Source organism: Sus scrofa, chromosome 2 (genome assembly GCF_000003025.6).
Source record: "Sus scrofa isolate TJ Tabasco breed Duroc chromosome 2, Sscrofa11.1, whole genome shotgun sequence".
In the NCBI taxonomy this organism is placed as follows: Eukaryota; Metazoa; Chordata; class Mammalia; order Artiodactyla; family Suidae; genus Sus; species Sus scrofa.
Window position 1 is genome coordinate 63,728,160 of NC_010444.4, and position 17,977 is coordinate 63,746,136.

The following is a 17,977-nucleotide window of genomic DNA, read 5'->3' on the forward strand; positions in this document are numbered from 1 at the left end:
GAGGAAAATTCTGAACTGTTATCTTTGGGCAAAAAGTAAATAATAATAATAATAATAATATTTTTTCATGTTCGTTACAAGTAATTCCGAGGCTCCATTGAGGAAGAAAGGACAAAGGGAAGGTTTCACATTCAGTTACTGGAGTTTTCTGGTTTTCTGCTCCATATGGTATGCTCACCTCACTTCTGGCAGTCAAGTACCTATTACCCAATTCCCCAGTTGTCTTGGATTAAATCATCTGCTTCAACCACTTTTCTACAAAGAAATTCTTCAAGTTGAAGATATATGACAAGGAAAATGAGCCCAAATGATTATCTTAAAATACCATATGAGAGTCAATAAGGTTCAGATACCTACTTATGGGATAAAGAATGAGTTTGGTTTACCAAGTTTTTCTTGGTTTATGTCCTAGGCAACACCTGCATTACATGCAACCTAGGACAGTTGGTCTCCATGCATCATGCTTCAACTTACTCTCCATTTCTAACATTACTAATTTATTCATTAGAAAAAATGTATTTTATTACTTACCATGTGCTGCACACAAATTAAAACAGATCTAGCTTCTGATTTCAGAGAGCTTACATATAAAAATAAAACACTTTCTTCAGTTAGCATAAAATCGGAACCCGGTCAATAGAGTCTCTACATCCTCACACTGTGTAGGTTGATCTGGGTTTTAAAAAAGTGTATATTGCTTTTTCACTTTTTTGAAGTTTTATTTACATATATAACATATTCTTTCATCAAAATTGGGAAGTTATTGCATTGCAGTATGTTGCTAATAATTGAAGTTCCCTAGATTTCATGGAAAAGGATGCTTTGTCAGATGTAAAACATCAAAATTTTTCAATTGGTTCTGCTTTCAATTACTTAGATTCTAATTTTTAATTGAAATTTTTCTTAATTTGTTTTAAATATGTAGCCATCAACTCATAATGAATGAAAAAATAAATGGGGGTATTATCTGTATAAATTAAAAAGAATAAAATGCATATGTAGCATAGCTTATATAAAGACATGAAAATATCTCCCATGTACATTGTTAAGCTAAAGAAAACAGCAACCTGAAACATAGCATGCACAGTGTTATCTAGATTATTCTTCAAAAGAGTAATGTATATTTTAGATTTGCAAAGTCAAGAGCTTATGTTTGCTGGCAGTAATTAAAGGTTTAGTATCTTCTTTGTTATATCTGAGATGTTGCAACAAGAATATATTACTACTAATGTGATTTAAAAGTTATAAGGATTTGCTTTGAATCTGTAAGGAAGAATACACATTCTATTCATAATGAATAATATTTCTGCTAAGGGTACAGGGATTGGGATAGAGGTCTAGAAGAAAGTTGGCAGTATCTCTCATTTGTGACGCAGTATTTAAAACTACAACATAAGCACATAGTGCTTGTGTACTTCACAATAAATGGCATAAAGAATAAGAAATTTCTAGATGTTTGGATAAACAGTTCAGTATTTTAGTAACTACTTATTTTTGGTTTGAGGTGAAGATAAAGATAAATGCAAAAAAAAAAGTATATCATTAAAATTTATAAAGAAGAGCAAGTAGTCTGGAACACAGGCAGCTCTGGGGTGCCACTTTCCCCAGGTCTTATATGTGTGATTATATGGAGCCACTGCTCTCACCTTAGTGTAAGGCCATGATGCTGTAGGTGGAGGGGGAACCATAAGATAAGAATATTTATAGACTCACCTTCTCCCTTCCCCTTAAGAAGAATTCTTAAGCTATTCAACTTCTTCTGCCTCCCAACACTGAAGCCCTGTATTCTGTAGTTGATCATGGGCCTTGCTTTTTGCATACCAGGGTAATAGCAAGCAAGGATTTCAAGACAGATATGGGATCTTTGCCCTTCTCTACTCTAGAGAGCAAGTCCATAAACCTATCAAATAATCAGCTTGAATCCACTCCAAATTTGTGATTCTTTCTTTAAAATATTTGCTAAGAAGGAGCAGTTAAAAAAATCAGAGTTCAATTACATAACTCTGGGGGAAAAAACATGAAGCAAAAAAAAATCAGTCACAGAATCTTATGGATAGTTTGATTCAAGATTTTTTAAATAGGTAGATACATACATGTCTTGTGTTAAAATATACAGAAATTAATAGGGAGTTCCCATCGTGGCGCAGTGGTTAACGAATCCGACTGGGAACCATGAGGTTGCGGGTTCGGTCCCTGCCCTTGCTCAGTGGGTTAACGATCCGGCGCTGCCGTGAGCTGTGGTGTGAGTTGCAGACGCGGCGCTGCCGTGAGCTGTGGTGTGAGTTGCAGACGCGGCTCGGATCCCGCGTTGCTGTGGCTCTGGTGTAGGCCAGTGGCTACAGCTCCGATTGGACCCCTAGCCTGGGAACCTCCATGTGCCACGGGAGCGGCCCAAGAGATAGCAAAAAAAAATAAATAATTAAAAAAAATAAAAATAAAAATAAAAAAAAAAAAAAAAGAAATTAATAGGTACATTACAAAGTATAAATCATGAGTACCTTTGTAAACAAGAAAGAAAATGTATGTCCACATGTGCCCATGTGTTGAAGAAATAAGTTGTGGAGTAGGGAACTCTTTTCATGTTTTGCTGCAAACATATATTGTTTAACTCCTTTAACAAAAAATCATATTTTATGATTTGAAAAATAAAAATAAAATTCTAAGATGTTACAAAGAAAAAGAAAGAAATTCATATATGTGGATAATTAGCCATTTCTCACTTAAGTGTTCACATCTAGAGGGGATTCCTTCTCTGGATTATAGGGGAAGTTTAAAATTTTTTGGTGTGTTTGTATTTTCCATACCAATTACTCATCTCTCCTCCAGAAACCATTAATGCTCCCAAAGCATACAATATCCTTTGAATGTGAAATGAAGAGAAGTTGTAAACAACACCCAGTCACACCCAGTATACTATATTGACTTCGCTGCTTAAAAATCTTGAACTACTTTCTGAAGAAGACAGTTCACAGTATTTGTCCAACATGCAAACCTCCTAAAAACAAGGGTCCCAAGGAACTACAAAACAATGGCCCAAGCAGTAATCCTAGTTTGCCTCCTATCACACCCTTATGGTATTTCACAGCTGCGAAATTCAGTTTGTACTGACCTCAGTTTAAGCACTAGCTCATCTGTTTCCCATTTATTCACCTTAAACAAATTATTTCCTAGCATATGTCTGAGCTTCCTCATCCTTAACCTTATCCTGTTCTCCCCCAGTTCTCTATAGGGCTACATCAGATTTTCCCACCTAGCCCTTTTCATCATCACTCTTTCACATTTTCTCATCTGGACTCCACTGCCATCTAGCTGATCTGTTCAGCCTAAGGAGTTCCCGTTGTGGCTCAGTGGCAATGAACTTGACAAGTATCAATGAGGATGTAGGTTTAATCCCTAGCTTTGATCATTGGGGTTAAGGATCCTGTGTTGAAGTGAGCTGTTGTCTAGTTTGCAGTTGCAGCTCAGATCCTACATTGCTGTGTCCATGGTGCAGACTGGAGGCTACAGCTCCAATTTAACCCCTAGCCTGGGAACTTCTATATGCCACAGATGCAGCCCTAAAAAGACAAAAAAAAATTCAGGTCCATAATAGTGTCCCCCAATCTTTGACTCTTTCCAGCTCCTTTCTAAGCTCTACATTCTTCCAATTTCTCACATAAGCCACTATTTCCCAGGTTCTCAGAATACTCAATGCCTAAGCCTTGGATTCCTGAGCCATGCCCCTGAATCCCCAGAAGCCCAATACTGCAATTTTGATTCCATTTAGGGTATATCCACTGTCTCTGATTTCCATTACAGGAAGTCAGGATTTCTGGTTCCCAGACTCCTCTAGCCTCAAACTTCCAGTTTCCAGACCCTAAGGATAACAACTTCTGGCAATTAGCAGAAAGGGGGCTGAATCCTAGCATGCTGTTCATCTACCACACAACAGGAAGTTTCTGCTCTAAAACCTCTGAAGCATGGTGTGCAAGAAGACTGACCTCCCCGCTGCAGACTTGTAAGAGGAAAACATAAACCACTGAAATGAACCATCCCTAAGAAATGACATAATGGATGATAAAAAAAAAAAACACCATTAACAAAGCCTGGAGGCAAGTTATAATATTTTCAATGTTAATAAGTAATGAATATCTACAATGTACAAAGAACTTCTAAAATTCAATAATAACAAGGCTAACAAAATATTGGAGACAGAAATTCATAGGTAATTATTGGAAAAAGAAAAGCAACTTGCTAAAAATACATGTAATAAAAATACTGAAATTAATAAAACAAGGAGATAATATTGCCAAACATTAGATTGAAAAAATCTACAGGGCTGAATAACATTCAGTATTGGTTAGATAAGGGTGAAATGGATATTCCCATATGGCTCTAGGATAAACTGATATAAACACTTTATTCAGCAATTTTTACTTCCTATAAAAATTTAAGACACACACACCCCAAAATTCTGCTTCTTTTGATATACCTTTAAGAAAAACTTTCTTGTTCATAGAAAGATCGTTACAAGAAGGTTTTTTTGCAGTAAATTTACAACAGTAAAAGGCTAAATAAAATGTAAGCAATAAAATGTGGAACACCAAGAGTGAACGCTAATATAAACTATGGGCTTTGGGGAATTATGATGTCTCAATATAGGTACATCAACTGTAGCAAATGTACCACTCTGGTGAGTGATGTTAATAACAGTGGAGATTATACATGTGTGGAGGCAAGAGGATATGGGAAATCACTGTACTCTTCTCTATTTTGCTATTTACCTTAAACTTCTCTTAAAATATTAGCCTTTTTAAAGAGTAGAACAAATGGATAAGCAATGAGATCCCGCTGAATAGCACTGGGAACTATATCCAGTCACTTATGATGGAGCATGATAATGTGAGAAAAAGGAGTGTATATATATGTACGTGTGACTGGGTCATCTTGCTGTACAGTAGAAAATTAACAGAACACTGTAAACCAGCTATAATGGGAAAAAATAATAATCATTAAATTTAAAAAAGAATTTAAAAAAATAAATAGTAGAGCAATTTGGCTGAGGCCCACATCGTCTCTTGTGGCATCCCACTTTCTCTTCTCTCCCCTAATTTGCCCCCTGAAACTTCTGCATTAACATGGTCTTTCTTGTGTTGGTTGTGATCCCACCACGAGGCTCATAGCGTCTTTACCAAAGACCATAACCCAGTCCAAAATATAAGCCATTTTATGAATATATGAGTGCACATTGATAGCCGTTCATGCCAATTAAATTAGAAAATTACAAATAATCTACTGTGCAAGGAAAAATATATATTTCAGCATTAAAAGTAATGTTTTTTAGAGTTTTTCCAAGACTCCAAGCATCTGGTATTCAAAGAGAAGAGAGAAATGGAGTGGAAAATAGTCGAAAATGGAAAAATTCTCCACATTTATTGAAAGACTTAATTTACTGACTCAAGAAGCTCAGAAACCCTAAGCATAATAAATACAAAGAAAAGCACAGCTGGAGTTCCCATTGTGGTGCAGTCGTTAACGAATCTGACTAGGAACCATGAGGTTGTGGGTTTGATCCCTGGCCTTTCTCAGTGGCTTAAGGATCTGGCATTGCCATGAGCTGTGGTGTAGATTGCAGACGTGGCTCAGATCCTGCATTGCTGTGGCTCTGGCATAGGCCAGTGGCTGCAGCTCCAATTCGAACCCTAGCCTGGGAACTTCCATATGCTGCAGGAGCAGCCAGAGAAAAGCCAAAAAGACAAAAAAAAGAAAGAAAAGAAAAGGAAAGCACAACTAAGCATATAATAATCAAAGTGCTTAAAATCAAAGATAAAGAGACAATCTCAAATGCAGCCAGAGAAAATTGATATGTCACATGCAGGGAAACAACAGATTTCTGTCTACTTCTTGTCAGAAATAATTGAAGGTGGAAGATAATGTAAACTTAAAGGGTAATAGCACTTGGAACACATGGATTCATCAAATCTAGGCATGCTATCACATCTAGCATGTACAGCTTCAGGGCAAGGATATTTGCTGATGTAGCCAGGGGTGTAAGGAGAGACAGTAACTCATGAGTATTCCGTTATCCCATTCAACTTCTCTTCCTTCCTCTCAGACATTCAGACCCAGAATTCTGACATCTGTCTGTATTCTTTGGATCAGTGTTTATTTAGATCTTCTATTTTTAATTGGGCTGCTTGCTTTTTGGATATAAATCTGTATGAGGTGTTTTTATATCTTGGAGATTAATCTCTTGTTGGTTGTTTGTTTGCAAAGATTTTATCCCATTCCGTGGGTTGTCTTTTCATTTTCCTAATGGTTTCATTTGCTGGGCAAAGATTTTAAGTTTAATTAGGTCCCAATGGTTTACTTTTGTTTTGATTTTCATTACTCTAGGAGGTGGATTAAAAAAGATGTTGCTATGATTTATGTCAAAAAATGTTCTGCCTATGTCTTCCTCCAGGAGATTTATAGTATCTGGTCTTACATTTAGGTCTTTAATATATTTTGTATGGGGTTAGAGAATCTTCAAATTTCATTATTTTACATGTAGCTGTCCAGTTTTCCCAACAGGACTTATTGAAGAGACTGTCTTTTCTCCATGGTATATTCCTGCCTCCTTTGTTGTAAATTAGTTGACTATGTGTGTGGGTTTATTAATGCACTTTTTACCCTCTTCTACTGATCTATATGCCTGTTTTTGTACCAGTACCATGCCATTTTGCTGACAGCAGCTTTGTAGCATAGTCTGAAGTCAGGGAGACTGGTTCCTCCAGCTCCATTTTTCTTTCATGTTTGCTTTGGGTATTCGGGGTCTTTTGCGCTTCCACACAAGTTTTAACACATTTTGTTCTAGTTCTGTGAAAAATACGATTGGTAATTTAATAGGGAGGCATTGAATCTGTAGATTGCCTTGGGTATAGTCACTTTGATGGTATTGATTCTTCCAATCCAAGAACATGGTATATGTTTCTATTTGATTGTGTCATCTTCATTTTATTTCAACAGCATCTTATAGATTTCAGAGTACAAGTTTTGCCTCCTTCAGAAGTTTATCCCTTATTTATTTATTTATTTATTTATTTATTTATTTATTTATTGCAAGCAGGCAAAGTCTTTATTACAGGAAAGCAAACAGCTCTGAGGAAAGCTGGGAAGGGGATGACGAGTCCCTCTCGCTATTGTCCTATATAGGTTTTATCCCTTAAAAATGGGGGTTACCAACGTGGGGTCCAGAAAGATGTGGTTTTCTCCCATTGGCCTTGCCCAGTTACCTATATCAGTCCTTGTCCAATTGGGGTCTTATGGATGGAAACTCCCCATAAGCCTCATGGTTTCTTTGCCCTTCTCTTCCTGCAGACTAAGTCACAGGAGGTTAGATATTAATGTCCATCTGAGCATAGGTACACTCTCTGCAGTAACAAGGCCTGTGGGGACGTTATTCTCTGGAGCCCTCATGGGCACAAATGTTAATCAATAGCCATATCAAAGAATGCATCAAAGCCCATGCTTCTACACCGACTACATGAGTTACTGTTCTGCCTCAATCCCCCCCTTCTAGAATTGGAGACTCTAACTGTGGGGGGAAAGGGTCAATGACCACTCTGCTTCCTGCTGACAAGGGGTGTCATTAGGAAGAAGCAGTTAGGTCTCCTTTCATGGGATGGTTGAGTGGGCTTCTATACATGACATTGGGTACCTCTTCTACCTCCATTTGAAGGTTGATAGCTCTTAATAGGGATGTAATAAAGTGAGAAATACAATTAATTATACACAGGCTGAATAAAGGGATCAAGATCACAATGATGACCATGTTGAGCAAATATTTCCACCAGGAGGAGGAGGTCAACCAGTTCCAGATGGCAGCTCCAAAACCTGGATGTGGATCAGAAATCTTATGAATCTGCTGCCAGAGACCTTTCATGGAATCAGACACAGTCTGTGAATAATCAGGAATATAGACACAACATGCAGATTTTATAATAGCACAGGTACCTCCTTGAGCTGCAGTGAGTCTACTTAAGGCCATTCGGTTTTGTAGCACTGCTTTTCTTATTTGTTGTTGTTCCATGTTTGGGGTATGAATAGCTTCTGCAGTACCGTTAAGAGTTCATTGAGTAAAATTAGTTAAGGCTTCCACCCTCAGCATTATGTGAGTAGTTCCTAATGAAGTTACAAATATTGATACTAAGTAATCATACCAGTGGAACACTGATCTGGCCCGTCTAGCATGTAAATAGGGAAGGTTGGCTGGTGTTTGCCTCAGAGTTTTCATCATGTTGCCATGAGCAGAAGCCAACCCCAGAGTGCAGCGCCCTATCCACCCTGGGGGTAGTCAAGGCCACAGATGAGTTCCACATATCCAATAAGTTTCCATTTGGGGCTAGCCAGCATAGTCCAGGATTAGATCCCCAGTCCATTCCAGGCCATATGGGAGTCTTATCTGGATTATATGTGACCTGGGTGATTGGTAAACAATGTTCAGTTGGTAAATATCCTAAAGATTTTAGCTCATTAGAGGATATGGGTCACCTATCAAATCTGACGTGTTTATTTTGCTCCCAGCAAATGGATGTAGGTTGGGTCAAATAACCCTTTTCAGGAGTGATCCGTATATTTTGATCCCATATATGATAAAATTGATTAAAATACCTCTAACCTGTATGATTCTTCTGATTTCTCTGGCTGGCCATGAAATATTTGTTTGGCCATGAAATATATGCTCTTTCCTTGGTCAGCATATAACTGAAAGTTACTTTACATTGTTTTTCAGTATCAGCACAGACAAAAATGTCGTCCATATATTGAATAATTTTAACAGGCTTAGAAGCCTTAACGTTTGCCAAATCTCTGGCTAATGCTTGTCCAAGTAAATGAGGGCTGTCTCTAAATCCCTGAGGCAAGAGAGTCCAAGTTAGTTGTGTGGATGAATCTGAGGGATCCTCAAAGGCAAATACAAATTGTGAAGCCTTAGCTAAGGGAATAGAGAAAAAGGCATCTTTTAAACTTAATACAGTAAACCAGGATGCTGTTTCTGGAATCTGAGGGAGGAGAGTTTAGGGGTTGGGCACCACTGGATGTAAAGGGATCATTGCCTCAATTACTAGATGAAGGTCTTGCACTAGGCATCAATCCCCATTAGGCTTTTGTATTCACAATATAGGGTGGCTACAAGGGCTGTTACATTCAATTAATAGAATTTATAACTGGCTTGCCAGAAATAACATGAATAGTGGCAGATTTATTTGATGGGCCCCAGGTTTGGAGAGGAGGGACAAAAAGGCAGCTCCTGTATCCAGAAGGAAGTCAATAGTCTGTCCTCCTACATTTAGAGCCACCTGGGGCTCCCGAGTGGTGATAAGGGCAGGAGCCAATGTGGAAAGCTGCGGGTCCTGTCATTCTTGATCCTGGGCCTGAGGGATCAACTCCAGAGACCTTCATCTTCAGGGGCAGTCCCTTTTTCCAATGATCTCCCCAACATATGAGACAAGGCCTACATGCTGGGGTCTGAGTCTTGGGGCATTCTCATTTAAATTGTCCCTCTTTTCCACAGAGGAAACAGATTCTGGGCTTAGGTCTCTACCATAATCTTCTCGCCTTGGAAGCTCCCAGGCTGATTCCCGGTAGTGCTATATCTAGAGCCTCAAACTTTTCTCTGTTTCTCCTCTTTTTCTTCCCTTTCATTCTTCCTGGCCCCTATTATAATGCACTTGAGTTGCTACTCTAAGGAGGTGCTCCAGGTCCTGATCAGGGCCAAAAGCCAATTTTTGGAGCTTTCTCCATATAGCTGGTGCTGATTGAGTTATCAATTTGTCTTTAAGAATTATTTGGCCCTCCATTCATTCTGGGTCCATTGCTGTATGCTTTCTCACTGCTTGTCTGAGACTTTCTAAGAAAGCTGATGAACGCTCTTGTTCCCCTTGACAAACCTCCAATAGTTTGGAGTAGTTAGTGGGCTTTACTCATGCAGTTTTTAGTCCCTCAACTATACAAGTAATAAAATGAATCCTATGACAATTGTCTTTATCCTTTTGATCAGCAGACCAATTAGGGTCACTCATAGGAACTGCTTGACACCCTGTGGGGAATCGGTTCATTCCTTTTCTGATCTGCCTCTGGCGTTTACAGCATACCACTCATCTCCCCAGCCATGAGAATTTCCTAAGACCTTACTTATTTATTTTATTACTTAGAGTCAATACCTGGTTTAGTAATAACATGATGTCCTTCCAGGCTAACTCAAAGGACTGTGTGAGACCCTGAAAGACCTCGATGTATCTATCTGGATCATCAGGAAATGTTCCCACATCTGTTTTTATCTGCCTTAAATCCTGAAGAGAAAAAGGCACATGGACCTGCATTGGTCCCCACTGTCCATTTGCTACCTCTTGCAAAGGGAGTAAAGAGGTATATAACTTTGGCACTGGAAGGGGAGACGAGGAGCCTTGAGTAGTATGGTAGAAGGCCGATTAACTTTGGGAGGGTCTGACCCAATTTAGCCAGGACTCAGGGGGCACCTTGGCCCTGAGGGATTTGGCATAATGCACTGGGGAAATCCACAAGCCTTCCTCAGTTTAGTGCCTTCCCTCATTGTAAAGAAGATCTGAATATAAAGCACCTCTTCTCATCTACAAAACAGGTCTAATTCGAGAATAGTTATAAAAGCCAGAAAGCCCTCAGATGGCCATCGCTCTCCATCTGACAGGTTATATGGAGGCCAGGCTTTCATGCAAAAGAAAATGAAACATTTCTTTCTCGGAGTCTGAGGGTCAAATTTTCCCATTTTTCAAGGCACATGTCAGAGGAGTTGCTGTTGAGCCTTAAGTCAGGCTCGAGGATGTGGCTCCCATTTGAAAAAGAGAAAAGACCAGTGTCCAGCGCCTATTGTCCTTTCTCAGTTATGTGAGGGCATCCCCTCTCTTGTAAGGAGCAGGTAGACATTAGCGGTAAAATGTCCCATCCAACCTTAGCTTAACTGGAATTAACCACTCCCTTACCAGTTTAGCCTTTTCTCCCATAGTGTCGGTCCATTACCTTTCTCTGGACAGAGGTGAATTAACCCAGACATGCAGGTGTCCCAAGGTTCGGAATCCTAAGACGCTCACTGTGACGTGCCCTCTATTAATGTTAGGAAAGTTCTCTAGCTACAGGTAATAGGTATATTGGATGAATCCATTGTCAGTTTCTCCAACCAGGGTGAAAGTAAATAGCAAAAAGCAAGACTGACCATGCCCAGGGAAAATCCCCAAGCTTACAGAACTGGATTATGAGGACTTTTGGCCATAAAGCCTTTTATGCTTTTTTTTTCCCACAGTGCAGGAGGTCTCCTTGCATCTTGTCCTCTTAGGGACCCCAATAAAAGATGGATTTCCATAAAATATTGGACCCCAGCAACTCAACTAACATAATTTCCTGTGAAATGCTGGCTCTAACATGCTGTAGGAAGTAGTGAAGGTGGAGTCAAGAGTCTTGTAAGGGGTCAGAGATGGTTACTCGTAACTCACCATTCAAGAACTCACAAAAAACCACATTTTTGTTTCTCACATGCACTTCAAAAATTCCTAACCTTCAGAAATATGGTGACCTGTAATTTCACAAATGCTTTTCAAAGGCTGGAGTAAATAGAGAGGAGATTTCAGGGTGGGGGAATGGGAAGGAAAGTTTGCCTCATGACTTGCTTCATCCGTCTCTGGCTATCTCTCTCTTGGAACACTCCATTTGGTGCTTTTTGGCATATGGCAGGATGGTATAAAACCTTGACCAGACTGCTAGCTCAATTGGACTCAGGAGGGCCACTTTTAGCCCTATGAGGTCCCTCAGGAGCTTAAACAGAACTGCGGATGGGGACTCCACATTTGCTTTGTGTCCAGGACACGTCTCATGCTTGCACACTCATTCACGCATTTACCCTCCTTTCAGAGGCAAATGAAACTGAATAAAGCAGAAAGCAAAAGCACAAGTTGACTGCTGCTTACCTTGGGCACGCTGGTGCATTGGATCTAGATCCTGGATGAGACCCCAAAATATGACACTGGAAGATGTTACCAGAATCTGGGTTCTTGTTCAGGGAGCCAAAGAATGAACTTCATGAACACACAGGGAGCAAGCAAGCAAAGTCTTCATAACAGGAAAGCAAACCGCTCCCAGCACAGCTGGGAAGGAGAAGAAGAGACTCCTAAGCCTTTTATTTTTGATGTGAGTGTAAATGGGATTGTTGATGTAATTTCTTTTGAATCTTTTGTTTTTAGTATATAGGAGGGCAAGAGATTTCTGTGTATTAATTTTATATCCTGAAACATTGCTGAGTTCATTGATGAGGTGCAGTAGTTTTCTGGGAGCTTCTTTAGCATTTTCTATGTATAGTAAAATGTCATGTGCAAACATTGACTTTTACTTCTTCTTTTCAATTTGGATTCTTTTTATTTCTTTTTCTTCTCTGACTACCATGTCTAGGACTTCTGAAACTATGTTGAATAAAAGTGATGAGAGTGGACATCCTTGCTTTGTTCCTTATCTTAGAATGAATGCTCTTTGATTCTCTCTAATTTTGTCAGTTTGATTAATATGTGTCTTGGCATGATCGTCTTTGGATTTATCCTGTGTGAGACTTTGCAGTTCCTGGACTTGAGTGAATATTTCTTTACCATGTCACAGAAGTTTTCAGTTATGATGTTTTCAAATATTTCCTCAGATTCTTTCTATCTGTCTTCTCCGTCAGTGTCCTCCTCTAATGTGAATGTTGTCATGTTTAATGTTGTCCCAGAGGTATATTTGACTGTCCTCATTTATTTTATTTTAATTTTTTTACTATTTTCCATAGCATTTATTTCCACCGCTCTGTCTTCCAGCTCGCTTATTCATTTTTCCCGTTCAGTTTTCTGCTATTAACTTCTTCTAGTGTACTTTTTCTTTCACTTATTGCATTGTTCATATGTGTTTCTTCTTTAAATCTTGCTCTTTGCTAAACATTTCTTGTAACTTCTTAGTTTGTGCATGCATTCTTTTTTCAATTCTTGGGTCATCCTTACTATCATTACTGCAAATTATTTTTCCGGTAGATTGCCTATTTCCTCTTCATTTAGTTGTTTTTGTGTTTTTTTTTTTTAATTCTGTTCCTTTGGGTGAAACATATTTCCCTGCTATCTCATTTTTGTCTAAATTTCTCTGTTTGTGACCTCCTTTCCAAAGGCTGCAGAATCATAGTTCCTCTTGTGTCTGGTGTCTGCCTTTTGCTAGATGAGATTTTTTCCAGAGGCTTGTTTAGCCTTCCTATTTGGAGGGACTGGTTCCTGCCCACTTGCGGGTGGAGCTGGGTCATTTCAAGGGGTGTGTTTAGAAGTGGATGTGAGTTCAGGTCAAGTTTGAACAGCCATTATGCTGATTTATGGGGCTGTGTTTCTATCTTGCTGGTTGTTTGGCCTGAAGTGTTCCAGCACTGGAGTCTGCTGTCTCTTGGATGTGGCCAGATTTACTTGCCATAACAGAGACATCTGAGAGAACTCATGTTCATCAACAGTCCCTGGAGCCCTCTGGAACCAGTGTTCTTGTTCTTGCAGTGAACTGCAACTGACCCTCCTCCCCAGGAGATCCTCCTAGACCTGTAAGAAGGTCTAGCCTAGGCTCCTATTGAGTTACTGCTTTGTGGTGTGTCTCATGAAATCTTGTGTGAGTTCTCCAAGAGTGAAGTCCCTGCTTTCCCCAGCTTTGTGGATGTCCTACACTCAAGTCCCACCAGCTTGCAACACTAAGTGCTCTGGGAGTTCCTTCTCCCAATACCAAACCATCAGATTGTTTTAGAGGGCTATTTTTATGTGGAACGTCAGTGTGTAGCCAGCGTGTGTTTTATATTTTTTGCCATGAAGGCTGTTTTTAGCATGGATTCCTACCATCTCTTTCTTCAATGTATGCTGGACATTATCCCCTTGATACAACATGTGACTGAGGTTTTGTGAACATAGCCTGCACTGGATGTTAAGTGGGGCTCCTCTATGCTCCATCGTTGTCACAGCCTGTGAGGGGCAGCATCTTCTCCCTAATTGTGAGTGTAGAAACCCTCAGAAATGATGTTTCTGAGGTGCATCCATGATAGGTGGTGCAAGTAGGTGGTATTTGAGTGCTCCTCCTGGGAGAGGAGCTACTGACTCTTCCTTCACTGGAGCTGCGAATGTGCTCTCTTTTCTCAACTTTCACTTGTTATGTGAACTCATAAAATACACTGCTGTCACTGCCACTGGCCCCACCTCAACCATGTCTATGCTGACAATGAGCCCTTGTTTCTCTCAGGCGTTTTCACCAGGCCACCAGCACAGATCCATTGAGGTCAGGTCACAGAACTTTAGTATTCATGGACCTGGGCCCACTGTGGGCATGATGGTGGCGTCTCAGACACTTGCCTGGTCCCGCCTCCATGTGCACATGCCCATGAAACCCACAGCTTCTAATGCCAGACCTGTCCCAGCTGTGGGAGCACTCACTGGCCATTTGGATACTCCAGAGGCACTGAATTTACTGAGACAGCAGGGAAAGTAAAAATCCATAGGTCACATATCCACAAGGAGAGATTTCAACACTTCTTCCCAAGTCACTTGGTCCTTGAGACTCCGGTGTGATTTCCTTCCCACCTCTGTGCATGGGCAACCTAACAGCAGTGTCTGCTTCTGATATAACTGAAGCTATCTTGCCCAGGTGAGAGGGAGCAAAGTGGCATCTAGGGTGCATGCTTCAGCTCACCCAGGTGGGAGTATGTAAGTGGCATCAGCCAGAGATTGTGGGAGGGAACTGGGCAGCACCTGGGGGTGCACATGCTCACCCAGGCCGGAGCCTTTCCTAGACACCTTGGTGGCAGGGCAGGAGCATGGGAAAAGAGGATCCAATGGCGGTCACACTCTTTGCACGCCAGTTAACAGTGGTGCTTTGTTTACATGGCAGCCCAGACTTCCGCAAACATTCCTAGTTGCAGTTTTCCACACTCCTGCTCCTCCAGGCTGTCTCCATGCAGCCAACAGAAGTCCTATCACCAGTTTGCTTTGTTTTTGTTTTTTTTTGTTTTGTTTTGTTTTTTGTTTGTTTTTTAGGGCTGCACCCATGGCATGTGGAGGTTACCAGGCTAGGAGTCAGATCAGATCTGTAGATTCTGGCCTATGCTACAGCCACAGCAATGCAAGATCTGAGCCAAATCTGTAAGCTACACCACAGCTCATGGAAATGCCAGATCCCTAACCCACTAAGCAAGGCCAGGGATTGAACTGCATCCTCGTGGATACTAGTTGGATTCCTTACCACTCAGCCATGTTGGTAAACCCCCCTCACCAGGTTTGTTTTCTTGACCCCATATTCCAACACCCAGGCCCTGCCTGTACCAGTGGTCATGCATCTTAGGCTTGCGTGTGCAAGTTAGTGGCATGGGCCATCTGTGCAGGTCTTACTCTGTCCTGCCTGCCACAAACAAATTGTTGTTATTTCCTCTGAGCCTCCAAAGCTGCTTTTCTGTCCCAGCTGTTTTCCCCATCAGAGAAAGGGCTTCCCAGGGTGCATGAGATTATCTTCTTCAGCTACCTCCCAGATATGCATCCCACTCCCCTCCTCCTCTTCTTCCTACCATCCTTCCTGGTTACATGGAACTATTTCTTATCCTTTGAGGTGTCTGAAGTCTTTTGCTAGTGTTCAGTAGGTATTCTGTGAGAATTGTCCCATTTGTAGACATATGCTTTTTTTCTTCATTTTTAAAAGTTTTAGTGAAGTATAGCTGATTTATAATGTTGTAATATGTAGATATATTCTTACTGTATTTGTAGGAAGAGGTGAGCTCCATGTCCTACTACTCCATCATCTTGATTCTTCCCCCCAGTTAACATTTTTATTACCAATGTTTTGAATGCTTTATCTGCCAGATTTCTTGTGTTCTATTTTTTTTTTCTTCAAGAGGGCTTTTCTCTTGCTCTTTTAATTGACACTTCCTTTGCCTTCTCATTTTCTCATTTTTCATTTTTTTGATTGTGTGAGCTCAGTGCCTTTGAACCCATGTTGTTCAGAGGTTAGGCACACACACTCATACACACAGTGGTACACAGTGGGACATTATTCAGCCTTAAGAAGTAAATTTTGTCAATTTTGACAACATGGATGAATCTGGAGGGCATTATTCTCAGTGAAATATTCTATATTTCTTTATGCATAGTACTCTAGGCTGCACATTTTCCCCTTTTAGAATGTTGTCTTTTGTTGTTTGTTGTTGTTGCCTTTCTAGGGCGCTCCCAGGGCACATGGAGATTCCCAGGCTAGGGGTCCAAATTGGAGCTGTAGCCACTAGCCTACGCCAGAGCCACAGCAACGAGGATCCGAGCCACGTCTGCAACCTTAACCACTGCTCACAGCAATGCCAGATCTTAACCCCCTAGCAAGGCCAGGGATCAAACCCACAACATCATGGTTCCTAGTTGGATTCATTAACCCCTGCACTACGACAGGAACTCCTAGAACTTTGAATATATCTTGCCACTCTCTTCTGGCCTGTAGCATTCTGTAGAAAAATCAATGATAAGCCTTATGAGGGTTCCCTTACATAAGTGCTTTGTTTTCTCTTGCTGCCTATATAATCCTCTCTATATTTAATTCTTGCCTTTATTATAATATATCTTGGTATGTCTGTTTGGATTCAACTTGTTTGGGGCCCTCTGTGCTTCCTGTATCTTGATGTCTTTTCCTTTATATTTGGAAGTTTTTCATCCATAATTCTTAAATATATTTCAATCCCTTTTCTTTTTCTTCTCCTTCTTGAAATACCTATTATGTGTAATTGGCCTTATTTATTATTCCATAGATCTCTTATATTGCTTTCATGTTTTTTCCTTTGGTTTTGTCTGCTGTCCTGGATTGGTACTTTCCATTATTCTACTTCCAATCACTTATTCATTCCTCTGCATTATTCATTCTTCTCTTCATCCTTTAACTCAGCTTGTGTCTTTGCAAATGAATTTTCTTAATTTTCTCCTTCTCTTATATGTTCTAATTCTTTCTAAAGTAAAACTTGCATTAAGTTCATATCTGCTCTTAATTCCTTCCAGTATAATCATTTACCTCCTTTTTGAACTCAGTGTCTATTAGACTGCACAAGAATGATGACTTTTCTTAAAGTCAGTTGTAGAACTTGAATTCCATCTGCCAAGATCAATTCACAGCAGCACCTAGATGGGGTTTGACTTCAAAGCTAGAACTGTCATTTGTACCCCAGGGTATATATTTTTCTGCTGACCACCAGTGTATATTCTGGACTGGACTGTTCATGGGTTGCAGAATGGAACTCTGATGATGGGAAGGTGACAGGGACAGGGGAGCTAGTGATACAGAGAGTCAGGAGCTGTCTTTGCCTCCTAACCTGGCCACGGGAGCTGGTAAATTTTCTGGTTCACCAAAACCAAAAACTCTGAGATTTCAAAGGAAATAGAGTATTTACTGAAATAAATGTGGCACCCACATGAAATGAGGCATGAAAAGTTACCCAGCAATGGTCAGACATCATACGAGCCCCAGAAATTTTGACCAATACTCCAAGGGTATTGACCTACAAGCTATGTCACTAAATACCATGATATTCATACTTTACTTGTATAATGCTTCCTATTTATTATAGAGTTAAGATAGTTAAGTTTTGTTCCAATAGAACAAGAGAGTGAACACTGAAGATTCTCCATCCCAAGCCCAACACTAGACACCTAGTTTCCTCTGGTTCCAACAAGCAAAGTTTTTAGTTTCTCCTGAACATTTTTATGGATATTATTACATTATAAATAATTCTGATTTTCTTCCCTTGTCCTTTTTTCACACACCTGGTAAGTTAGTCCTTTGATTCTACAAAAGAGATTCTCCATCACCTCTTGCCACATTGCATTCTTAGGGGGAATTTGCTACATATAATATATTATAATATTCAAGCCTCTCACAAGTGGATGTTTTGTTTAGATCATTTGCTATTACCAATAATGATGCAATGTTTAGAACT